Genomic DNA, 21216 nt, shown 5'->3' with positions numbered 1-21216 from the left:
TGAACTTTTAGAAATTTCTCCCATTTTCAAAATAAACATGACAGGTTGCAACCCCACTTTAATCATGACAATGCAGTTGTGAGAATGATAATTTTTCCTGGGATTCCCCAACGACACTTGTATCGTATCATTGTGTTTCTCTTTCTTTTCATTTTACTTTTAACGTCTTCAGTGAACAGTGAGTACCTACCTTCTTGAGCACAATCTAATATTGTATTGTTTAAATAAATTAGAAAATTGAAATTATGGATAAAAAGAAGAAACCCAGTGGTGCATTTAAACGCAAACTACGCCAAGAAAGAGAATATAGTAAACAAAAGTTGTCCAAATTTTATAAGGTTTTTATTCAGTCTTCTGCAAGTATATCTGGTCAAAATATGTCTATTAATAGTGACTTAAATAATGTTATAACTGCAGTGTTGGTTGAGATTCGACATTTATCGCAATTGGAGGTACCTCCGCAGCCGACCATGTGAATGCGGATAATGTTTGCATGACACATGTAAGAGCGGAGGGTTTGGAGCAACCACAGACCTCTTCATTTTTCGAACATGTGTACGGCAAAACTTCTTATGACTTGAGAATCTTACGAACAAAATATCAAGCGATAACGAAAAACGTCAAATTCTTGATATGGGGCCTGTGCAGCCTTTAGGACCTTTTCCAACAGACATCAACCAGAACAATAGGTGTTTTTCTAAATCGTACCACGTTTCGTGTTCTAAATATGGGCGAGGAAATCGTTGGATGTTATTCCAAAATACAAGAAAGCCTTTTGTCAATCCCGCTGGTTATTTTTCACAAAGAAATAATGTTTGGTTGCGGGAATTCGAGATTGGAAGCATTTATTAGAAAGAATTAAACAACACAATTGTTCGAGTGGCCATTCAGAACAATGGGCTGTGTATGAATTTTGGAAAAAAAACGATACTAATACTATCGACAAAGAACTTGAAAATGAAACTCGCAAAGAAGCATTATTTTGGAAAATGGTTCTTCAAAGGTTATTCGACATCAAACTTACCCTAGCAATGTGTTCTTTGGCTTTGAGAGGCCATTAAAACGACCTAAGTCAGGAAGGATACCACGGAAATTTTCTGTCCTTTTAGAGCTTGTCACCCGATATGATCATATTTTGCGGCTAATTCATGCACCGTGTATTGAACAACATCAAAGCAGCCAAAACTTTACAAAAATGCAACCTTCAATTTGGGTGAGGCAAGTAAAGTTTTAGCAGAGACCAAAGCAAAGTTGAAAATTTATAGAAATGATATTGAATTATTCAAGTGCAAAGCCAGTGAATTTGCAAGAAAATTGGGATAAAAGGCAAAGAAAAGTTAAAAACAAAAAACATTTTAATGAATTAGCTGCTGATCACTGTATTCCAAACAGAGAAAAATATATAAATTGATATTTTCAATAATAGTACAGACACAGTAATATCTTAATCGTTTTATTGGTATGACTGCAGTCTGTCATATATTCGATTTTTTAACACTAACATTTTTATTATTATGCATGTTGATGAAGCAACTTTATTACAAAAGTGTGACGAATTCCAAAAAAAAATATTCAGATATAATAGGCCCTAGTTTTTTACTTCAATTTATTAATTTTACCTCAACTAACCACAAAATATGTAAAGAAATATTGAGCAAATACGGAGTGCTAGAATGCGACCTTGCGGAAGTATTTACAGTAATGTTATTATTCTTTACAATTCCTCTCATTTCTGCAGCAACTGAAAGGTAATTTAGCAAATAAAAAATTATTTAAGAAATAATATTAGTCAAACTCGACTCAATGGTTTTGTCTGGGTCAAATGCGACCTCTTTACAGTAATTCGATGCTACTTGACGCCAAGCGATAGCATACAGGAATTCCAAGAAAAGTTCGACAATATTGAGGACATAGCCAGGAGACCTAAATTCAAAAGCCTTAGAGTGGGGTATGCCAAACAAGGACTCGAGAGGAAAGCGCATTCTAGAAATGGCTGCGCGCCTAAGTCTAATAGTGCTCAACACGGGAAATGCAACCACGTTTAGAAGACCGGGATGCGAGGAAACTACACCAGATATTACTATCATAAGAACGCATGGCAGGTTCAATAAAGAAATGGAAAGTCCTGGAGGATTACACTATCGATACTGGAACAAACGCTAACCAGTACAGGAAAAACACTGCAACACCCATCTAGCAGCCCCCCAAAAAATGCAAGAAAAATTGTCGAGCACTCAATGCTTAACATAACGAGAATCTGTCAAAAATCAATGCCCACAGCAAACATAAGGCAGCAGTTTACTGGTGGACTGAAAATATCGCCCAACTCAGACGCACATGCCTCCGACTTACCCGATTACCTCAGGCTGTGGTGTGGTGGTGGTATAAAACTAGAGAAGGGTCACGGCAGATAGCGGTTACGTCAGGAGTAGCACAAGGATCCATTTGAGGCCCAGATTTATGGAACATTAGTTATGACGCTATATTAAAACTAGAAATGCCAGACGAATCACATTTTATTGGCTACGCGGACGACATTGCGGCAGTAATCACAGCAAGGGATGCAGAAGAAGCGCGAAGAAAGCTGAACCAGGTCATGATACAGACACAAGCATGGCTCGACGCACACAACACACAACCTTCAACAAGCCCATACATCTCGAGATAAGCATGCACACAACTACGGATATTATTCACAGAAAGCAGTAAACTACCTAGGCGTAAGACTGGACCCCAGACTAACCTTTTGGGTAAAAATTTTTCATTGGGGCACTTTTTAGGTGGAAGGTCCCAAACCCAACGCAAAACCCTATGAAGGGGATGCTTCGCCTTCTCACTTTAGCTCTCCTTTAAACGGATATTCTTTGGCTACCCAGAGGATATTTGGTCTAGGACCGGAAGTGGTGATCTGCTTGAGCTATATGTAAAATAATCATTTCTGGCCACTCCCAAGTGAATGGCAATCACAGAACTTTCCTCACTTGCGTGAACTTCTACACGTGACTCCATCCCCCATCCTTAGGGTGATTCAGTTTTATTAAAAACACAAGCCTACGAGCGGTACAAAGCCTTCAAAGACGGTCGAGAAATCGTTGAAGGACCACCTTGACCTCTTCAAATGATAAAAATATTAAAAAATTCAAAGATATGGTGCTTGAAAATCGTCAGGCAAGTGTTAGGGAAGAATGATTTTAGTGTATATTTTGAGTATGGAACGCGTTCTAGCTCGACTCGTCCCGATAAAGCTAAATTCTTTTCAAAAAGAGTACGATTGTGACCGAATTTAAAGTCAAAGACGCAATGAATGCTATCGATCAATCGCCGTATGCAGCAGTTTTGGCTGCGTGTGTCGCTGAAGAAGCTAAAGGCCATCACAAAAAGTGCTTCGAGGACTGGAAAAATCGTTGGCATAAGCGTATTACATTCTGGTGGGGATCACTTTGGAGGCGACAAAATCTGTATTGATGAATGATGAAGTAAATATTTGGGGTTTTGTTTATAATTTCCGGGTACTGTTTTGTTACAATGTACAAGGGCTTTCCAAATAAAAAGGACTTTAACTCAAAAGTTTCAATTGAAAAAACAAGTTTATGGCGATGATTGACTATCCCGTAGCAGAGTGCACGAGTGGCTTCAACGTTTTGAAAGTGGTCGTGAGGACATAAATGACGATCAACATGTGGGTCAATCAAAATCCGTGATCACCGGAAATTCCATCGAAACTGTGCGTGAATTCATCAAAAATTAGCCGAAATCATCATTGAAATTCATGGAAATGGAATTGAACACCTCCAAAACATCGATTTATCACATTTTGACCGAACATTTGGGCTTACGAAAGGTGTTTGCACGGTTTGTTCCGCACAAATTGACTGACGACGTTTGTTGCATGATAATGCGCCGTCTCATCGGTGTACCCTTGTGACCGATTATTTGACCAAAAATCACATTTTAATCATTAACCACTCCCCGTATTCACCGGATATGGCACCGTGCGACTTCTTCCTTTTCGGAAAAATGCATTTGCCCATGAAAGGAAAGCGTTACGCAGACGTAGAGGCCATTCAAAAGGCTTGCGGCATACTGGCGGCCATACCGGCCAAGAGCTAAAGCACTCGTTCAACATGCATTTGGACCGTGCAAAAAGCTGTATTGAAGAGAAGCAGACTATTTCGAATAAAATAAATTGATTTTGTCGAAAAAACCATTTGTTCTGTTTTTTTTAAGTCCTGTTTACTTTGGAACCCACCTTGTATATATAAACCTTGTTGTCTGAGCCTTTTTATCTTTCATATCAATGTTGTACTTATTACTAAAATTAATAAATTTCTTAATATCGAGAAAAGAAACTAATGCATTTGATCTTGAATAATCATATCACAAATAACTGGTGATACTGAACACTGCTTTAAATCGCTAATGAAATTTATTTTATTATTTTGATAATTTCGTGATTTGTGAGGATTCGACGCGTATATTAGTACCATTTTGTTCTTCCATAATATTTTTTTTTCTGGACACTATTTTACGATTTCTCTACTAAAATTACTCTAATGAATAAGTTGAATTGATCATAAATCATCACATACTTAATTTAAGCAACTGAATTTATAATCTTCCACTCAAATGACTAGTATATTGAATGTGTTGATAAGAAAACGCAAAATAGTGTCAGGCGTTCAAATACATATATGTATTTATTAGCCGTTAAAAAAATATTACCATAAATATTATAAGTATAGTTAGTTTACAGATATAAAATTTAAATTTATGCTTCATAGATTATAATTAAGAAAAACTGATTTTTGTATGTATTTATCCGAACATTGGCCCGACATGGTTCTATCGTTTTTCTGGTTGCCTTGTTCTTGCAACTGTTTCCTCTCAGGTATCGTTTTCTGTTTTTTCCTGTTAGGCATATTTGGTTGAAAGGCAATACAAACGTTCATTTCGCCGGTATAATTTTTTATACGATTTGTGAACACAGCAGAAGGGCGAGAAAAAAATATTTACGGTTAAGGCTTTATTTCTTGTAGGACAGCACTTATTATGGTCCACACTAATAATGCGCTATTTCTGTTTCTCCATTATTTCTAAATGCATACCTTCTTTACTAAGTTTTTAATTAAATGTTAAATAGTATTTCCTGTGAACTCAATTCCCTTCAGACGATTTCCGTTTCCTCTCAGCAAGTGCGCATGTCCAAAGTGCACATCCAATCGCACAAGTAATTTGAGTGCATTTAATTGAGTGAAATTTTAAACCCTCGGAATTTGAAATGTAAGTAGTAGTGAATATATGTATATAGTACTAAATTATATTGAAAAGTTAAAATAATATGTTATGAACAAAAAATTAAAAGCAAGTAAGGAAGACCTAAGTTCGTTTGGAATCAAACATTTAATAAGATAATTATACAAGATTCACACACATTAATCTAACTAACACATATCGCCATATTCATTATAACAGTGCTTTGTACATACATATCAACATCAATATTTATACCCTGAACAGGGTATATTAAGTTTGTCACGAAGTTTGTAACACCCAGCAGGAAGCGTCGCAGACCCAGTAAGTATATATTTAAATGATCAGTATGTTGTGAATGGTATATTAGCTTCGGTGCAGCCGAATTAACGTTTTTTCTTGTTTCTACTAGCCATGGACATAAAGCTAATAGAAATATTTTCGCTTAAGGGGGGATTCTTGTCTAGGATTTTGAAAAAATCGATTTTTTTTGCATATCTTGAACGTTTAGACTTTCAAAAATATGACCTTGGAAGGATTTTTCAAAATCCGACTTATTTTCGGAAATACAGCCGATTTTGTGACGTGGCGTCCGTGTTCACTAGAATTGTCTCCTAAACTTTAAATGCGTTTTCCTCAAACTGACTTTTTCCGAACGATTCCCTCGATTTCTCAGGTGCTACTGGACGATTTACTTGAAATTTTTATAGAGTCTTCTTTATAGGCTTGCCTATGGTTGGAACTAGCAACATCCCCAAATTTTAATTTTTATTATTCTAGATTAATTATCTTTTTTTTTGGTTTCAGATAACTAAGAGGGTTGAAATCATGGGCATGGTCACGTGGAAATTTTTAGACCCCCACTTCGTCAGCTCATAATTTTTGAAATTTTTTACTTTTTTTAGTTTTTAATTTTTTTCTGTACTCTTCTAAAATTAACAAATAACTAATAAAAAAATGGATACTAAAAATATTAATTGCCTTTTTTTACGACACTTTAAAAATTACCTGAAACTCATGCTTCTAGACCAGAATACCCCTTAAATTTATTGGGATATCTACCAAAGGGACGCCGATGCAGCGCTGCCAGCGCAATTTCAGCATTGAAGGCGTCACGGAAAGCATTCTCCATAATAGCCTTGAGAGCCGAGGTGCATGCTGCTTGGATCCCCTTTCATCGGCCTTTTCAGACAAGGAAACAAAAAAGTCCGGGGGGGAGGGCTCAATTTTTTTAGGAAGAGTAGCCCATTTGAGCGCCTCCCACCAGACGAACACAACGTAGAACATTATTGGCTTGACTACGTTTTCGGTTTTCAGAAGACCGCCTTTGGTCCTTTTCCCTATAGTTCCTCTGTAGCAAAATAAAGTAACCGATGCCTTCATAACTCCTTCCTCAATCGGGGAACATCCTTTGTCGAAAGAGGGGAGAGGCACCTTTGGGATCTTATACGTTCTAAAACCATTTCAGTTTTATTAGGGATGATGGCTATGCCGTTTTTATTTACCTATGTTGAGCTACCCTTTGTTTAGCTCGCAGACGGTATTTAGGAATTTTCCTTTTAACATAAGAACAACATCGTAACGACTTCATTAATAGTATGTCGTTAACCACTTAGATCCAAAGCAGTGGGGAAAGTATTCCACCTTGCGGAGTTCCCCTATTAACCTTTTGGGATATCTTTGCACTGCTCCAACCCACTACGACCGAAGACTCTAACCACCGTCGCTGGTCGTATATCGTTGAAAGCCCCATCGATGTCGAGAACTGTGTCTACAGCAAATTCCTTGTGCATGATTCCCTCCAGCCATGAAGGGCTCCCTCCAGCCATGACATTATATCGTGCAAAGCAGTGTTGACCCACCTTTAAGTAGATTTGCACATTCATCGTTTTCACTCTGTATGATGAAGTGTTAGAGAATTTCTAGCAAGTTAGCTGATATAGCTCCAATAGTTTGTGAGATATGAAGCACACAAGTCCTCAACTTAAGGACCAATGAAGAACGAAGTTAACAGAAATTAATTCGTTTCTCCACACTGATCACTAGTGATGAGTCTTAAATCAAAGATTACGATCCGGAAACAGACGATAAAACGGGTGAATATCGTGGCAAAATTGAGCCAAACTCCGGCGTGGTGAACTCCGAATTCCTTTCGACCGGCCAAGCTGTCAACAAATGTGCTACTATTTGAGTGTTAGGCCGGAATTGTCGACCAACAACTCTTGGATTTTGCCTGATTTAGCTCCTCGTGACTTCTGGCTATTCAGCAAACTCAAGCGACCCCTCCTGACCGTTTTGAATCAGCTGAAGGCATTAAACGTTAATAGCTACGCGCATTGAAAGCTATTCCGGAAACTGACTTTAAGAACTGTTTCGAGGGTTAGAAAAAACGATAGCACAATTGTATTGGGGCCAAGGCAGTTTAATTTGAAGGGGATGGCATATATTTTGAAGAACAAATTAAGAATTTTAAAATGATGATCAAAGTCTTACTATTTCGTGCTCTTAGTACATATGTATATGTATATAGATATATAAATATATTTTTATACTCTTACGACATGTTGATAAAGATTATAAAAATTATGTTCTCCTAACTGTTGGATGGAGTCATGTGTAGAAGTTCACGCAAGTGAGGAAAGCTCTCTGATCGCCATTCACTTGGGAGTGGCCAAAAACGAATCTTTTACATATGGCTCAAGCAGCTCACGACTTCCGGTCTTTGACCAAGTATCCTCTGGGTAGCCTAAGAACATCCGCTTGAAGGAGAGCTAAAGTGAGAAGGCGAAGCATCCCCTACACAGAGTTGTGCTGGGCTTGGGACTCCCCACGTAAAAAATAATATAGCAATGAAAAAGAATAAACAGCCTCGGAAGAGACCCCCCTTTTGATGACGAACATGGCAAACAAAATAAGGACTGCGATTTAACCTGGAATGTCCGGTCCCTTAATTGGGAAGATGCCGCTGCCCAGCTGGTTGATGTCATTCACCCCGGTGGATGAACTTCTGGCCACAATCCGCATCAAAGCGAACTTTTTCAACATATCGCTGATCTGCGCCCACGCCGCGACGGAAGAGAAGGACGATGTGACCAAAGATGCTTTCTATGAGTGTTTGGAGCACACCTATGAGAGCTGCCCTCGCCACGATATCAAAATCGTGCTTGGCGACTTTAACGCCAGGGTGGGCAAAGAAGGTATCTTTGGCACTACGGTCGGTAAATTCAGCCTCCACGACGAAACATCCCCAAATGGGTTGAGGCTGATTGACTTCGCCGGGGCCCGAAATATTTATCTGTGATACTAGATTCCAGCACAAGAAGATACATCAAGCTACCTGGCTGTCTCCGGATCGAAAAACCACCAACCAGATCGATCATGTTGTGATACGGAAGACACGTCTCCAGTGTTTTAGATGTGCGTACACTCCGAGGTCCTAACATCGACTCGGACCACTATCTTGTTGCAGCCAACAAACACAAGGAAGGTTCGACGTCGAAAAGCTGCAATCGCAACAGATAGCTGAACGATTTTCTACTCGACATAAGGGAACTATGGGACGGCATTACAAACTCCTTATGGACAGCTGCAACCGAAACCATTGGTTTTCGGAAAATGCAAAAGAACAGCTGGTACGACGAGGAGTGCCGTGTTGCAACGGAGAGAAAACAGGCTGCCTACCTCGCAACGGTACGACCGACCACAACACGTGGGGGATGGGATAGATACCGAGAGTTGAAGAGGAAAGAGAGACGCATTTGCAGACAGAAAAAGAAAGAGGCCGAAATGCGTGAGTATGAAGAGCTTGACAAGCTGGCCGACAGGGATAATGCTCGAAAATTCTACGAAAAAAGGGCGGCTAACAGAAGGTTTCAAGACAGGAGAATACTCTTGAAGAACCTCCAAAGGTGATCTAGTCACCGATGCCCAGAGCATACTAAAATTATGAATAGAACACTTCTCCAGCCTAATATCATCGGCCTAAACACCCGCGCCGTTAGTTCTGCTTTCTCCAGACTGGACAAGGAAGCAAAGCAAATGGGTCTGGCAGTGAACGAGGGCAAGACGAAGTATCTCCGGTCATCAAACAAACAGTCGTCCCTACTTGGCTCTCCTGTCACTGTTGACAGTCATAACTTTGAAGTCGTAGATAATTTCGTCTATCTTGGAACCAGTGTAAACACCACCAACAATGTCAGCCTGGAAATCCAACGCAGGATTGCTCTTGCCAACTGGTGCTACTTTGGACTGAGTAGGCAATTAAGAATGATGAGTCGACGTTGCGAGATTTCGGGAGAAAAGTTCTGCGAAAGATTTATTATCCTTTGCGCGCCGGCCACGGTGAATATCGCATTCGATGGAACGATGAGCTGTATGAGATATACGACGCCATTGACATAGTTCAGCGAATTAAAAGACAGCGGCTACGCTGGCTAGGTCACGTCCGAATGGATGAAAACACTCCAGCTCTGAAAGTATTCGACGCAGTACCCCCTGAGGGAATCAGAGGAAGAGGAAGACCTCCAGTCCGTTAGAAGGACCAGGTGGAGAAGGACCTGGCTTCGCTTGGAATATCCAATCAGCGCCACGTAGCGAAAAGAAGAAACGACTGGCGCGCTGTTGTTAATTCGGCTATAATCGCGTAGGCGGTGTCTACGCCAATAAAGAAGAAGAACTGTAATTAAGTTAGATAGATTATGTAGATATATATGATCAGACCGATCAGTCGCCGATGAATTTCGCCTGACTATCTGGCCGTCCGTCCGTATAAGTTTAACTTGCGTAAAACTTGAGATGTCGTAATACTCGACCAATATCAACCAAATTAGGTATATAGTATTACTTTAATAGTTCTATCTTACAAGGTGAAAAGACCGAAATCTTTCATTTCCCAATATAAAAATCGAGGAGTAATTAATATAACAGGATAAAATTTTGCACGAATAGGAATTGCCTTTGAAATATGCCACCTTAAGACCAAAAATTGCCCAAATCGAGTCAAAATGCTAAAGCCTTCAGGTACCGAAAAAAAAGCCACCTGCTATTTATCGTAAACATCGGTCAATGTCTGAGTTATATAATTGAAATTCAAGGATAATCTCCTCCTGACAATGGTATGTTTGTGTGTCCAAAATAGGTTAAATCAGGTCAAGTACCCTTATACCCATAAAACTAATACACAGATTTTCGAACATTCGGGGGACTTCACACTACATATGTGGGATAATATGTGAGTTATCTCAATGAAAATGGGAGAGCATGTTTTACCCATAACAGTGTACTGTTGTGCTGAAAAAGAATAACTTTACTCTTTTTTATTGGTGATTGTGTGTGAGGTACCTTAATGAAGCCTGGTAACATTTTATTGGTCTGTGGCATTTTGATTGTATCTCAAAAAGGATTTCCATCTTTTCACCTGTTTACCATAAACCGTTCAAGTTGTTCAAAACTTGTGATATTGTAATGTATCTAAATGGACAAGTTTTCTTAAAAATTATGTGGTTTAACGCTGCATTAGAATGGAACTGGTCTATACCTTGGCCTAAATCTCATATCACTAAGATAACGAATTCCGAACCTATGGTTGACGTCTACCACGTCAACAACATTATGTTAAATTTAGCCTCTTCGGTCGAGTTATTAGCACATATTACACATATCAATTGAAGAGGTTTTTAATATAATTTTAGCTTTCACGAATTTGATTTGATTCTTGCAAGTTGCAAGAGTATAAATGTTCGCACACGAAATGTCCCGTCTCAAGATCTTGTGAGATACATACATACATATACAAGGTCTGCCGCAAAAGAAACAGGCCTGTTAAAAAAACAGCAAAAAAAAATATTTTTCAAAAGTAATGTATATTTTTTTATTCAAAGTAGTTTCCTTGTGCTTCGATACAGCATTTAGCCCGGTCAATTAGCAGTTCAAATGAGTGTTTAAGGTCATTTTTCGGAATGCTCTTGAGAATATCGGTCGTCGCCTTTTGGATAGCTGAAATGTCCTGAAACCAGTGTCCTTTCATGGGCAAATGAAGTTTTCCAAGTAGATAAAATCATAGGGTGCCAGATCAGGTGAGTAGGGTGAGTGATTAATGGTTAATATGGAGTTTTTTGTCAAAAAATCAGTGACAAGCGTCGACCGATGACACGGCGCATTATCGTGCAACAGGCGCCAGGACCCTGCCTCACGGTATTGTGGTCGAGCAAGACGAATGCGTGACAAAAGACCCTTCATAACACCAAGGTAAAACACAGCATTAATCGTTTAGCCAGGTGGGACGAACTCTCGGTGTACAATACCCTCGGAATCGTAAAAACAAATCAGCATTGTCTTTATTTTTGACTTCTAAAGACGATCGACTTCTGGTCGTCACAGAGGTCCTCACGACCTTCTTGGAATCGCTTAAACCACTCATGCACATTACTACGGGATAGGCACTGATCACCATAAACTTTTTTCAACATTTGAAATGTTTCAGTAAACGTTTTCCCAAGTTTAAAACAAAATTTAATATTTGCTCTTTGTTCAAAATGCATTTTACGACCGATGACCAAAAGCTGCTGTCACTTTTTGATCGATAACATCGATTGTAGTTATCCAATTGTCTTAAAATTTTTACGAAATGTCAACAAGAGATCAAACTTTTTATTTCATATACCTACCAATAGGTGGCGCTACCAGAAATAGTTATATTTAAAAAGTTCTGTTTCTTTTGCGACAGACCTTGTATATACACACTTTCCACCAATCTGTATTACTTCTCGAATCACTTATCGCTAAATTACCTAACTATGAGAATTATTTTGCCATATGTACATATGTACACAACACTTGAGCTTATCTAATGTTCACATTCGCTATGCTGATAAAATCATTTCCCTACACATGTTAAGTATGTATGTATGAGTGAATTGTCGTGCACAGAACTTTTTGTCAACTTAAATTGTCGATGGCTTTCTTATCATTTAACATACTGGGGAATGCAAATTGAGTGAAGTCCGCGTTTTAGTGAGGCGCGTTCGAGCATTTCGAGAGAGCACTTGAGTTCTGCTCAATGTCGCTTGGGTGGTGGAATGAAAACTATGTAGTATACATATACAACCATTTCGTGCCTAACTTTACTATCAGCGCGGTAATCAGACATCCCTTGTTCTAATGGAGAATGCCAACTGCTGGGCCAAAGCTTATCACCCAGCCCGGCACTGCTTCATTTCTGTGAGGTTGAATTGGTTTGTTTACTTCACAAAAATTTTAGTATCAAACTCGGCGCCTTGGTAGTACATCGCATCGGTAGTATTTCTGAAATCTAATTGTGTGTTTTAAAGCTTTTTGACTTGTTTCGAAATATTTCGTTGCCATTTGACGCAAACCGTTACCTTTTCATTTTCATTCAAACAGTTATGTAAGTATTAGCAACTTTGCATATAGAATATTTTACGGACGGGTAAGTAGTGTTGACATATTTTGAAGTTTTTACGTTGATGAGTTGTTTGAAATGTTTACTTAAGTGCTACAAAGTGGCAAATTGTGTATGACAAAAGTGACAAATCATCATCCTCCAATTAGCGGTAATGTTTTGAAATATATAATAACTGAAATCATTAAAATGCTTACGTATCTCAGCTCGCAGCTGATAAATTCAAAATATAAGTGCATAAACACACATTTCAAAGTTCGAGGAAGTAAGCAATTTAACGGTAATGATTTACTGGTATAAAACTCACTGATATTATTGGTAATATAAGTGCAAACGCAGATATTGTTTATTTATAAGAATTTATTTAATTTGCGACATGCTCGAAAACCGAAAAATCCAGTGAAAAATCGCAAACTTCAAAATCAGCTGTTCGACCTGCACTTTTGAAAGTGACCCTATTTTCTTAATTAATTTGTTAACATTGATTCGCCCAAATTTAAACGATTTTTTTGCTGTCAACTTTTCAATTAGTCGGCGATCATTACATACATATGTTGCTTTGCTAAAAGGAATTATATTTTTCAGCAGAAGCTTTAACTTCTTTACCATGTCAAGTCTCAATTTGCGCTCCCAACTTCTTTTACTTTGCTGAGTATTTTGCATATTGTCTGATCACCACCTAATTGTCCTCAAAGTGTATTGAAGCGAAACCATTCAATCGGGTCGAACTAAAAAAACTCAATTAAATTAAGAATTAAAGAAAATATAAATAATTTGAACAAATAGTGCCGTTATTACTAAGTTCAGTTGAAATTGCCAATCTAAACAAGAAAAAACGTTAACTTCGGCGGCACCGAAGCTAATATACCCTTCACAGGTGCATTTCTTTTAGTAATTATGTGTTCAGTTTGTATGGAAGCTATATGCTATAGTAATCCGATCTAAACAATTCCTTCGAATATTACATTGTTGCCTCAGAAAATAATCCTTACCAAATTTGGTGAAGATACATTGTCAAATGTGAAAGTTTTCCATACAAGAACTTTATTCCGATCGTTCAGTTTATATGGCAGCTATATGTTATAGTGATCCGATATCGGCCGTTCCGACAAATGAAAACTGTAAAATTTCAAAACGATATCTTAAGAACTGAGGGACTAGTTCGAATATATACAGACGGAGACGGACAGACAGACAGACGGACATGGTTAAATCGACTCAGCTCAACATACTGATCATTTATATATATACTTTATAAGGTCTGCGACGCTTCTTTCTGGGTGTTACAAACATCGTGACAAACTTAATATACCCTGTTCAGGGTATAAAAGTTAAGAATTGACAGATAATTGGGTTGCTAAAACCGAAAATTTAGTAAAAGTTTTATAAAACGTAGAATTTTTTGTGTTGAAATAGTGCAGGGGTATATGTGATAAAAAATTTTGGAACTCAATTCGTAATCAGGACACCTCCAATACCCCACAAGGCCTCTTAGAAATCAGTCGAAAATATTTCCTTCAGATTTGTTGAGTAGTGTAACAGCTGCAAACTTTTAAACGAAAAATTAATTCGATTCAGTTATTGCTCATGAAAAGGTGAATAAATAATAAAATTGAAAAATGTTATAATTTATATTGAAAGAAATCTCGTCAAATGTGTGGAAGGATCGAAAGTACCTCCTAGGGATGTTTATAAAAATTATGCGCAGCTCTACATTTTTTTAGTCGACGGTAGTTATCAATGATGCAGGCGAAATGTTTTTACTTTGGACTAGCGCAACCTAAAAAGTCTATAGTTGCTAAGGACCCAAATGACTGAGGAGGAGCAAAAGCTTAATTTTTTTCAAAAAGTGCATTTCCACGAATTTCGCAAGATTTTCTACCATGCCGAACTGGGGTTTGCGGCAGCAAGGGGCACAGGCGGGCTAAAAATTTCGTTAAAATGGCCGTGGCCGCCGCCCTCTAATAGGTTTAATGTACATATAAACCACATTGCTAAAGTTACAATAGCCGAATTCGTTGAAGATAAATCCTATAAAAACGCCTACTTTTGTTACTACGAAAAGCGTGATAATAAAATCAAGAGTCATAAAATTTTACACCCAGGATGATACAAGAGAGCATAATAGGTCTACTTTCCATATAACACAATTTTAAATTCCATATGATTATTTTACTTTCCGGTACACAAATCAAGCACCAGTGAATATATTCAAATAAAAGTTCGAAAAAATTTTACTTTTGAGGTATGGTATGATCTAAAAATTGTCAAAATCGGATTATTACTCTTAAAGCCCCCACATACGGAATATGGGGACCACAGTGCGTATGGTTCTTTTTGCCGTATATATCGGTTAATGTGTGAGATATGTTATTGAAATTCGGATAAGGTGTTTCTTTGATAATAATGTACCCTTGTTAAAAAAATGGGATGAATCAGCTTGAAACTTCCCTTGGCCCCACATCCTTATATAAAGAACTTCCAGTGACAATTTGATTTAGCCTCCATATAACTGATATTTGGGGTTTTTGCGTCCTTTCAAGTACAATACGTTCTATATGTACTTATAATGTTTTAGGTTGCTCAAAATGTGTGGTTTTTAATGAAATCAGATTTATAGGTTTTCTTTAATGTTATAAAAATATATTAATGGTTTGGCGCTCAATAAAAATCACATTGACTCTATAAATATAGCCTCTTCGGTTGAGTTTATGTCCCAAACATATAATCTCATTTGAGGATGATTTAAGTATAATTTTCGCTGACGAGAAGTAAAATGTGGTAATAAAACTTCCAAAAGTGAGTTTATAACCTTCCAAATAAGCTCATATGATGTTATTGTAATCTATTCATGATTTTGTCAAACAAAGAGCTACGAGTATTTCGCTACATTTTTATACACTTGTAACATTTTGCTACAGAGTATAACAGTTTTGTTCACTTAACAGTTGTTTGTTTCACCTAAATAAAATCGTGTTAGAAATGGGGATATACATACATATATATGTATATATGTATATTGATTATATGATTAGTATGACGAGACGAGTTAAATGTCAAGTGGCTGTCTGTCTGCACCTAATAAATAAACAAAATCTCTTGAAGGTTTTTAGTATTACTCGTAGTAATCCAGGCACTGTGTTGCAAACAAAAAAGTTGACAATGCTTCAACTGATCGTTTTTTGTTGACGGGTTGACTTGATATCGTTAATACCAAGTTTCAAAACTTCAACTTAAATGGAGTTGGCTTGTAAATAGGGAATCGAAGTTTTTTTCTGATAAGCATGTCTGTATGATATTAATAAATGGAAACAGATGATTTGGTTAAATCTTCCTTGGTCAATTTTTAGCCCATTTAATTCAATTATAATGCTTTCAATGTACGCATATGTAGATGTTCATATGCTAAGCATCATAAGTTTACAACTAACAATCTGGGACTTCAACATGCTAGACTCTCAAACGGCTTTTTAAAAATCACCGAGCACTTTCAATGCATTATCGCCGCAAATGTTGCTTTTTGCTGTTTTCGATTCGATTTAACGGACTTTTCCTTAGCATTGACCAGTTACATACACGCCTTTTAGACGTCTTGTCCTCAACCAGGGCAATGACTCCTGGAGTAGAGCCAGACACTGATAAGTATTATGGTGGTATTCAATATTTATGAACGCATCCCCAAATATTTTATTTTGGAAACTTGTTCTTTTTATTATGAAAGAAATTTTACTGAACTTTTACGAAGTCATGAGTGTTGAGTACATCGCAGGCAAGGTGGTATTGGGCAATTCGGAAACCACTAACAACCAACGCGACCACAACAAATATACATACAACTCCATACACCCTCTTGCTATGTCCAAGTCTGGCGATATACTGTCCGAACTACAAGTCATTTCAGTGTGATTGTTTATTTTTATGTGTTGGGGGGAAATTATGTATACAGCAAAAACAGGTAGTGACTGTCAAGAAAACAATTTTAATATTTTTATTAAAAAATATTTATGTTATTACTCTGTTATGCAAGTATTTTTTTTAGAAAAATATCGAAAGCTTGTTTTTTTGGTTTTTGGATTGAGAGAATACTGGCAATGCTTCGAACAGAGTGTTTGCTACAAAGTATCGAACCTTGCGGAGACAATACTTTACCTTCCTTGTGTACCATTACTATTAAGGGTGCCTTTGGTTTTTCCAAATCTTAAATCCTTTTTGACCAGCTGAAGGAACTTTTAATTTTGTACCACTCGTCTGACTTTAATAGCAACATGTCTGATACACATGTTTCACCAATATGATATATGATTACGCTAGCATTTAAACATACATATCAAGTGTTGGTTTTCAATTAATTTGTCGATTTAATGCAAGCACTTCGAATGCCATGTCCTTATACAGATTCAATCAATGCTCTTTTATTTATTAATTCTTTTTCACTCCGTCTTCCTCATCAATCTGCTACATTTCGATCAGCCATGCACGTGATTGCTGACCACATTGCACTCTCCCATACACACACGCATACACGTGCCAAAGTCATACAAGTATTAAAGCCCCTAAGAGAACTGTGACATTCATTGTATCGGTGATTCGACAGCCTCAGCTGAAACAATTTTGCCATTACTTGGAACAAAGTTTCTATCATTTTCTTAAAGGTAGTGTGCCAAAACTGATGTAAAGACACGTATAAATGTGTGACTTTTCATCTCTTTTTAACACATCGATATTTGGAAGGAAGTTAACAATATATCCATACTGCTCGCTCTCAAGCTTTTCGCTCGAACATCGCTGACCATAAATCTATTTTAGCTGAAAATTGTCTGTTATAACTGTACATTTTTCACAAATGAGTGTTTTTCGCTGTATATAATATAAATTTGATTTCTTTAATAAATGTAAAACTTTTGATTAAAATAAGTACATATGTAGATATAAGAAAACAATGCATCAAAAATATAAGGAATTTTGAAATAAAATTGTACCTAATTTCATGCTGACTGCTCCCAACAACCCTGAGTGCATAATACTCCAATTCATGAATATTTCACAATTGAAAAATGCCTTAATAAAAATGAAAATTAACTAAAAATATTATAATTTAATTAAAGCTCCCATCTCACATAACCAATATATGTAGGTGTAATGGTGAACCCATCAGAAGTTTCCTGTAGGGGCTCGACTGACGCAAATATTTCTATTTTCAAATAAGTATACATTCATATATACTGGCTTGTTTGTACTTCATATAGTACATAATTAAATTACATACTCGTGTCCTAGTAGGGAAATTATTAGATTATAATTCTCTCTAATCCAGAAACATTTTCCTATAAAAACTTTTATTTTGAATAAAAATATTAGTCGATATGGAATCTTAGCCTGCACTCACATCCCGTGCGGCATACATACAAGTACATACATACATATGTATAGTCTAGTAGAAGTGGATAGCTAAGATAAGATTAGATTAAGTGTCGAGCTTTTTAGTGCGTCTGACATGGTTACAAATTATGTATAGAACGGTTTCCAATGAGTTATATTGGTCGGCTAATGTTTTTGCTCAAAAAATTTTATCAACATGTTTTTTGAACCGGTATGAGATTTATGGGTTTCTAACTGATAAAAAAAAGTTTTCTAACTATTTGAGCAAGAAAATGTATTTCTACTAGTTGTAAAGTAATCTAAAACTAGTTAATTTTACTGCGGCATATGTATGTATATACATACGTACATACCAGACATACTTATGTATGTATGTAATATCCGTCATTTGAAGTGCCCAATCCTGGATTACAATGTTATTCCAATTATTTCACTTGGATTAATATTGTATCGAATAAAGCAGATTGATCCTTTGGAATGTGAGCTGCCAAGTGTTGAAGCTTTGTATGGGCATGGGTACATACATTTGTATGTATGTGGTTGTGTGATTTTATTTACTCGTACTTACGGTACCATATACATATGTACATATGTATGTGAAAATAGATGGTTGCTTGTACACTTTCTCCACGGTTGGTTGCTTCCAACATACTATGTATATGTACATATATATGTATATGTATTTGATTTTGTGAGTTTGTAAGTTCATGGTCATTTACAGAAATAACCAGGGTCAACGGGATAGAAGAAGCAGTTAACTCTATTTGGATAAGCCTAATGAGTATATGTATGTACATATATATTTTCAATCAGATTGAATACATACATATGTATGTATGTATTGTATGTACATATGTATATCACTAAAATGACTTAAATCTCTGAGGATAACATTTGCTTGAAAAAATAGTTGAAGGTAATGTAAACAAGAAAAAACGTTAACTTCGGCTGCACCGAAGCTAATATACCCTTCATAAGTGCATTTCTTTTAGTAACTAAGTGTTCAGTTTGTATGGAAGCTATATGCTATAGTAATCCGATCTGAACAATTTTTTCGGAGATTACATTGTTGCCTTAGAAAATAATCTATACCAAATTTGGTGAAGATACATTTTCAAATGTGAAAGTTTTCCATACAAGAACTTGATTCCGATCGTTCAGTTTATATGGCAGCTATATGTTATAGTGGTCCGATATCGGCAAGTTGAATTCGCTGAGTGTAACGCTTGGCGAATTAAAAACAGCCATTATCTTTTGGTGCTATGGGATCAAGGAACCATGAAAAATGAAATCATAAAACGTTGGACAAGAAAAAAGAAAAATGGAAACTGGCAAATGAAAGATTCTTGAACAAAACAAAGGAAAAAATAAAATTTAGAAGATTGCTATAATATAGGTTTGTATGTATATTAAAATGAGATATATGTACATATACACTCAACAAGTAAGCAAGGCTAAGTTCGGTTGTGGCCAAAGATTTAAATTATCGCAACTCCAGGAGTAGGACCTTCAGATATTTGTTGAGATTATTGCGCTGATTTCATCCACTTTAGGCAAGAGGATAGACTGTTATTTCAAAGAGGCTCATTTTTGTATTTCATTGAAATTTCCGGAAATTCTGAATAATTTATATTAGGTATATGGGGCTAAGGTAAGTATTGAACCATTAAAGACATAAGGGCATACGTCGTCATAAAAAATATTTTCCCCGAATTTCAATACTGACCGCTATGTTCGGTAGAAATCAGTCATATATGGGCCGCACATATTTGGTGTCTGGGTCCTTGAAAAGTTGTAGGCTGATTTCAACAATTTTTGGGGCGTGATATGATTCATATTTCATTATACGAGTAAGTGGAATACTTTGAAGGCATTATTTATGCATAGTTATATTCTGATAACTTCATATGTATATATACTTATATTTGATTTTCTAGTGGGACACCCACACAATTTTTACACCCGAGTCTATAAAGCTCTTCTGTGCCTCTTGGTTGCGTCCAGTAAGCTATCGCATTTTTAGTAGTTCTCAACAAAACCGTCATATGTATATGCAGAGTGGTCGTGGTTACTATTGTTTTTTACCCATTTTCACAGTGTATGAAGAAACGCTAAAAAAACTCTTTCCAGCAAGTTTGGTTGAGTTGGCTACAGGTAGGGTATACGCTCACTGTAAGATTTTTGACCAACAGTTGTTCCTAGATACATGAATCCCCTCAACTAACGTACCTTAATTTGGAACTTAGTTACGACTCTTTGTAAGTTTTCGTTTTCTGGCATTTAGGTGATACAAAAGAAATCAAATATTATTGGATTGAGGTTCATGCCGTACTAAATAGTTGTAAAATTACCTATAACGGCCTAGACATATGTATGTATATTCTGATTTACAATTTATAATTGTAAATAAGTATATATGTACATACATATATCGCTCATTTGCTGCAAGACCGGCATAAGTCAAAAAAATCGATTTGCCAGAAAACGCGTTAAAAGTTTTCAACTGACTCCAACCTTACACCTCTTCTCAAGCGGAGCATATAAGAGGTATTCATATGAATTTTTCACTCAACATGAAGTATGATATAACGAACAATTCTGCATCCTTAACTCAAAAATCACGTTTTTTGAGTTATGACGACGTTGCAGCAAATGAGCGATATGTTGTAAATGTATATGTTTGTGTGTAATTTACTAAAGTGAGAATACAATATAAAACTCCTGACTTGTATATATTATATAAATGTATAAACAAATAATAAATTAATTTTTTTTTCCTTCCAGATCAGTTAAATAATTTTACTGCATGACAACTTTCACTTTCTAAAAGGAAGTATTGCTAAGAAATTCTTCAACTGAATTATTCAACTAGTTATAGTATGTACTTATGTATGAAAACACCAAATTTGTTTACAATATTTTTTTATAGTTATTGTGTCTCGCTTATATTATATTTATTTACTTATATACATACATACATTCTTAATTATTCTTGGCAAAAAAAGAAACGCTTTTTTGACAAATGTATGTATGTATGTACCTATGTATGTTTACGGAGGTGTGCACATATATTCATAAGTATGTAAGTACTATATGTACTATGTAGATGCAAGTAGTAAGTAAGCATGACTTATGTTAGTATGTATATTCGTAAATAAATTTAATTG

General features: G+C 36.4%; 1 protein-coding gene across 1 annotated transcript in view; it reads left to right on the top strand.

Moving 5' to 3' along the window:
- Positions 1-12495: 12495 nt before the first annotated feature.
- Positions 12496-21216, top strand: part of LOC126755045 (arylalkylamine N-acetyltransferase 1) — a 64967-nt gene continuing 56246 nt past the window's right edge. The window contains exon 1 of the mRNA XM_050467326.1: positions 12496-12655. The gene's annotated coding sequence lies outside the window, so the exon portion shown is untranslated. The remainder of the gene's footprint in view (positions 12656-21216) is intronic.

This window comes from Bactrocera neohumeralis, chromosome 4 (genome assembly GCF_024586455.1).
Source record: "Bactrocera neohumeralis isolate Rockhampton chromosome 4, APGP_CSIRO_Bneo_wtdbg2-racon-allhic-juicebox.fasta_v2, whole genome shotgun sequence".
Classification (NCBI taxonomy): Eukaryota; Metazoa; Arthropoda; class Insecta; order Diptera; family Tephritidae; genus Bactrocera; species Bactrocera neohumeralis.
Note: the sequence above shows the minus strand (reverse complement) of the source record. Positions and strands in the feature narration are given on the sequence as shown.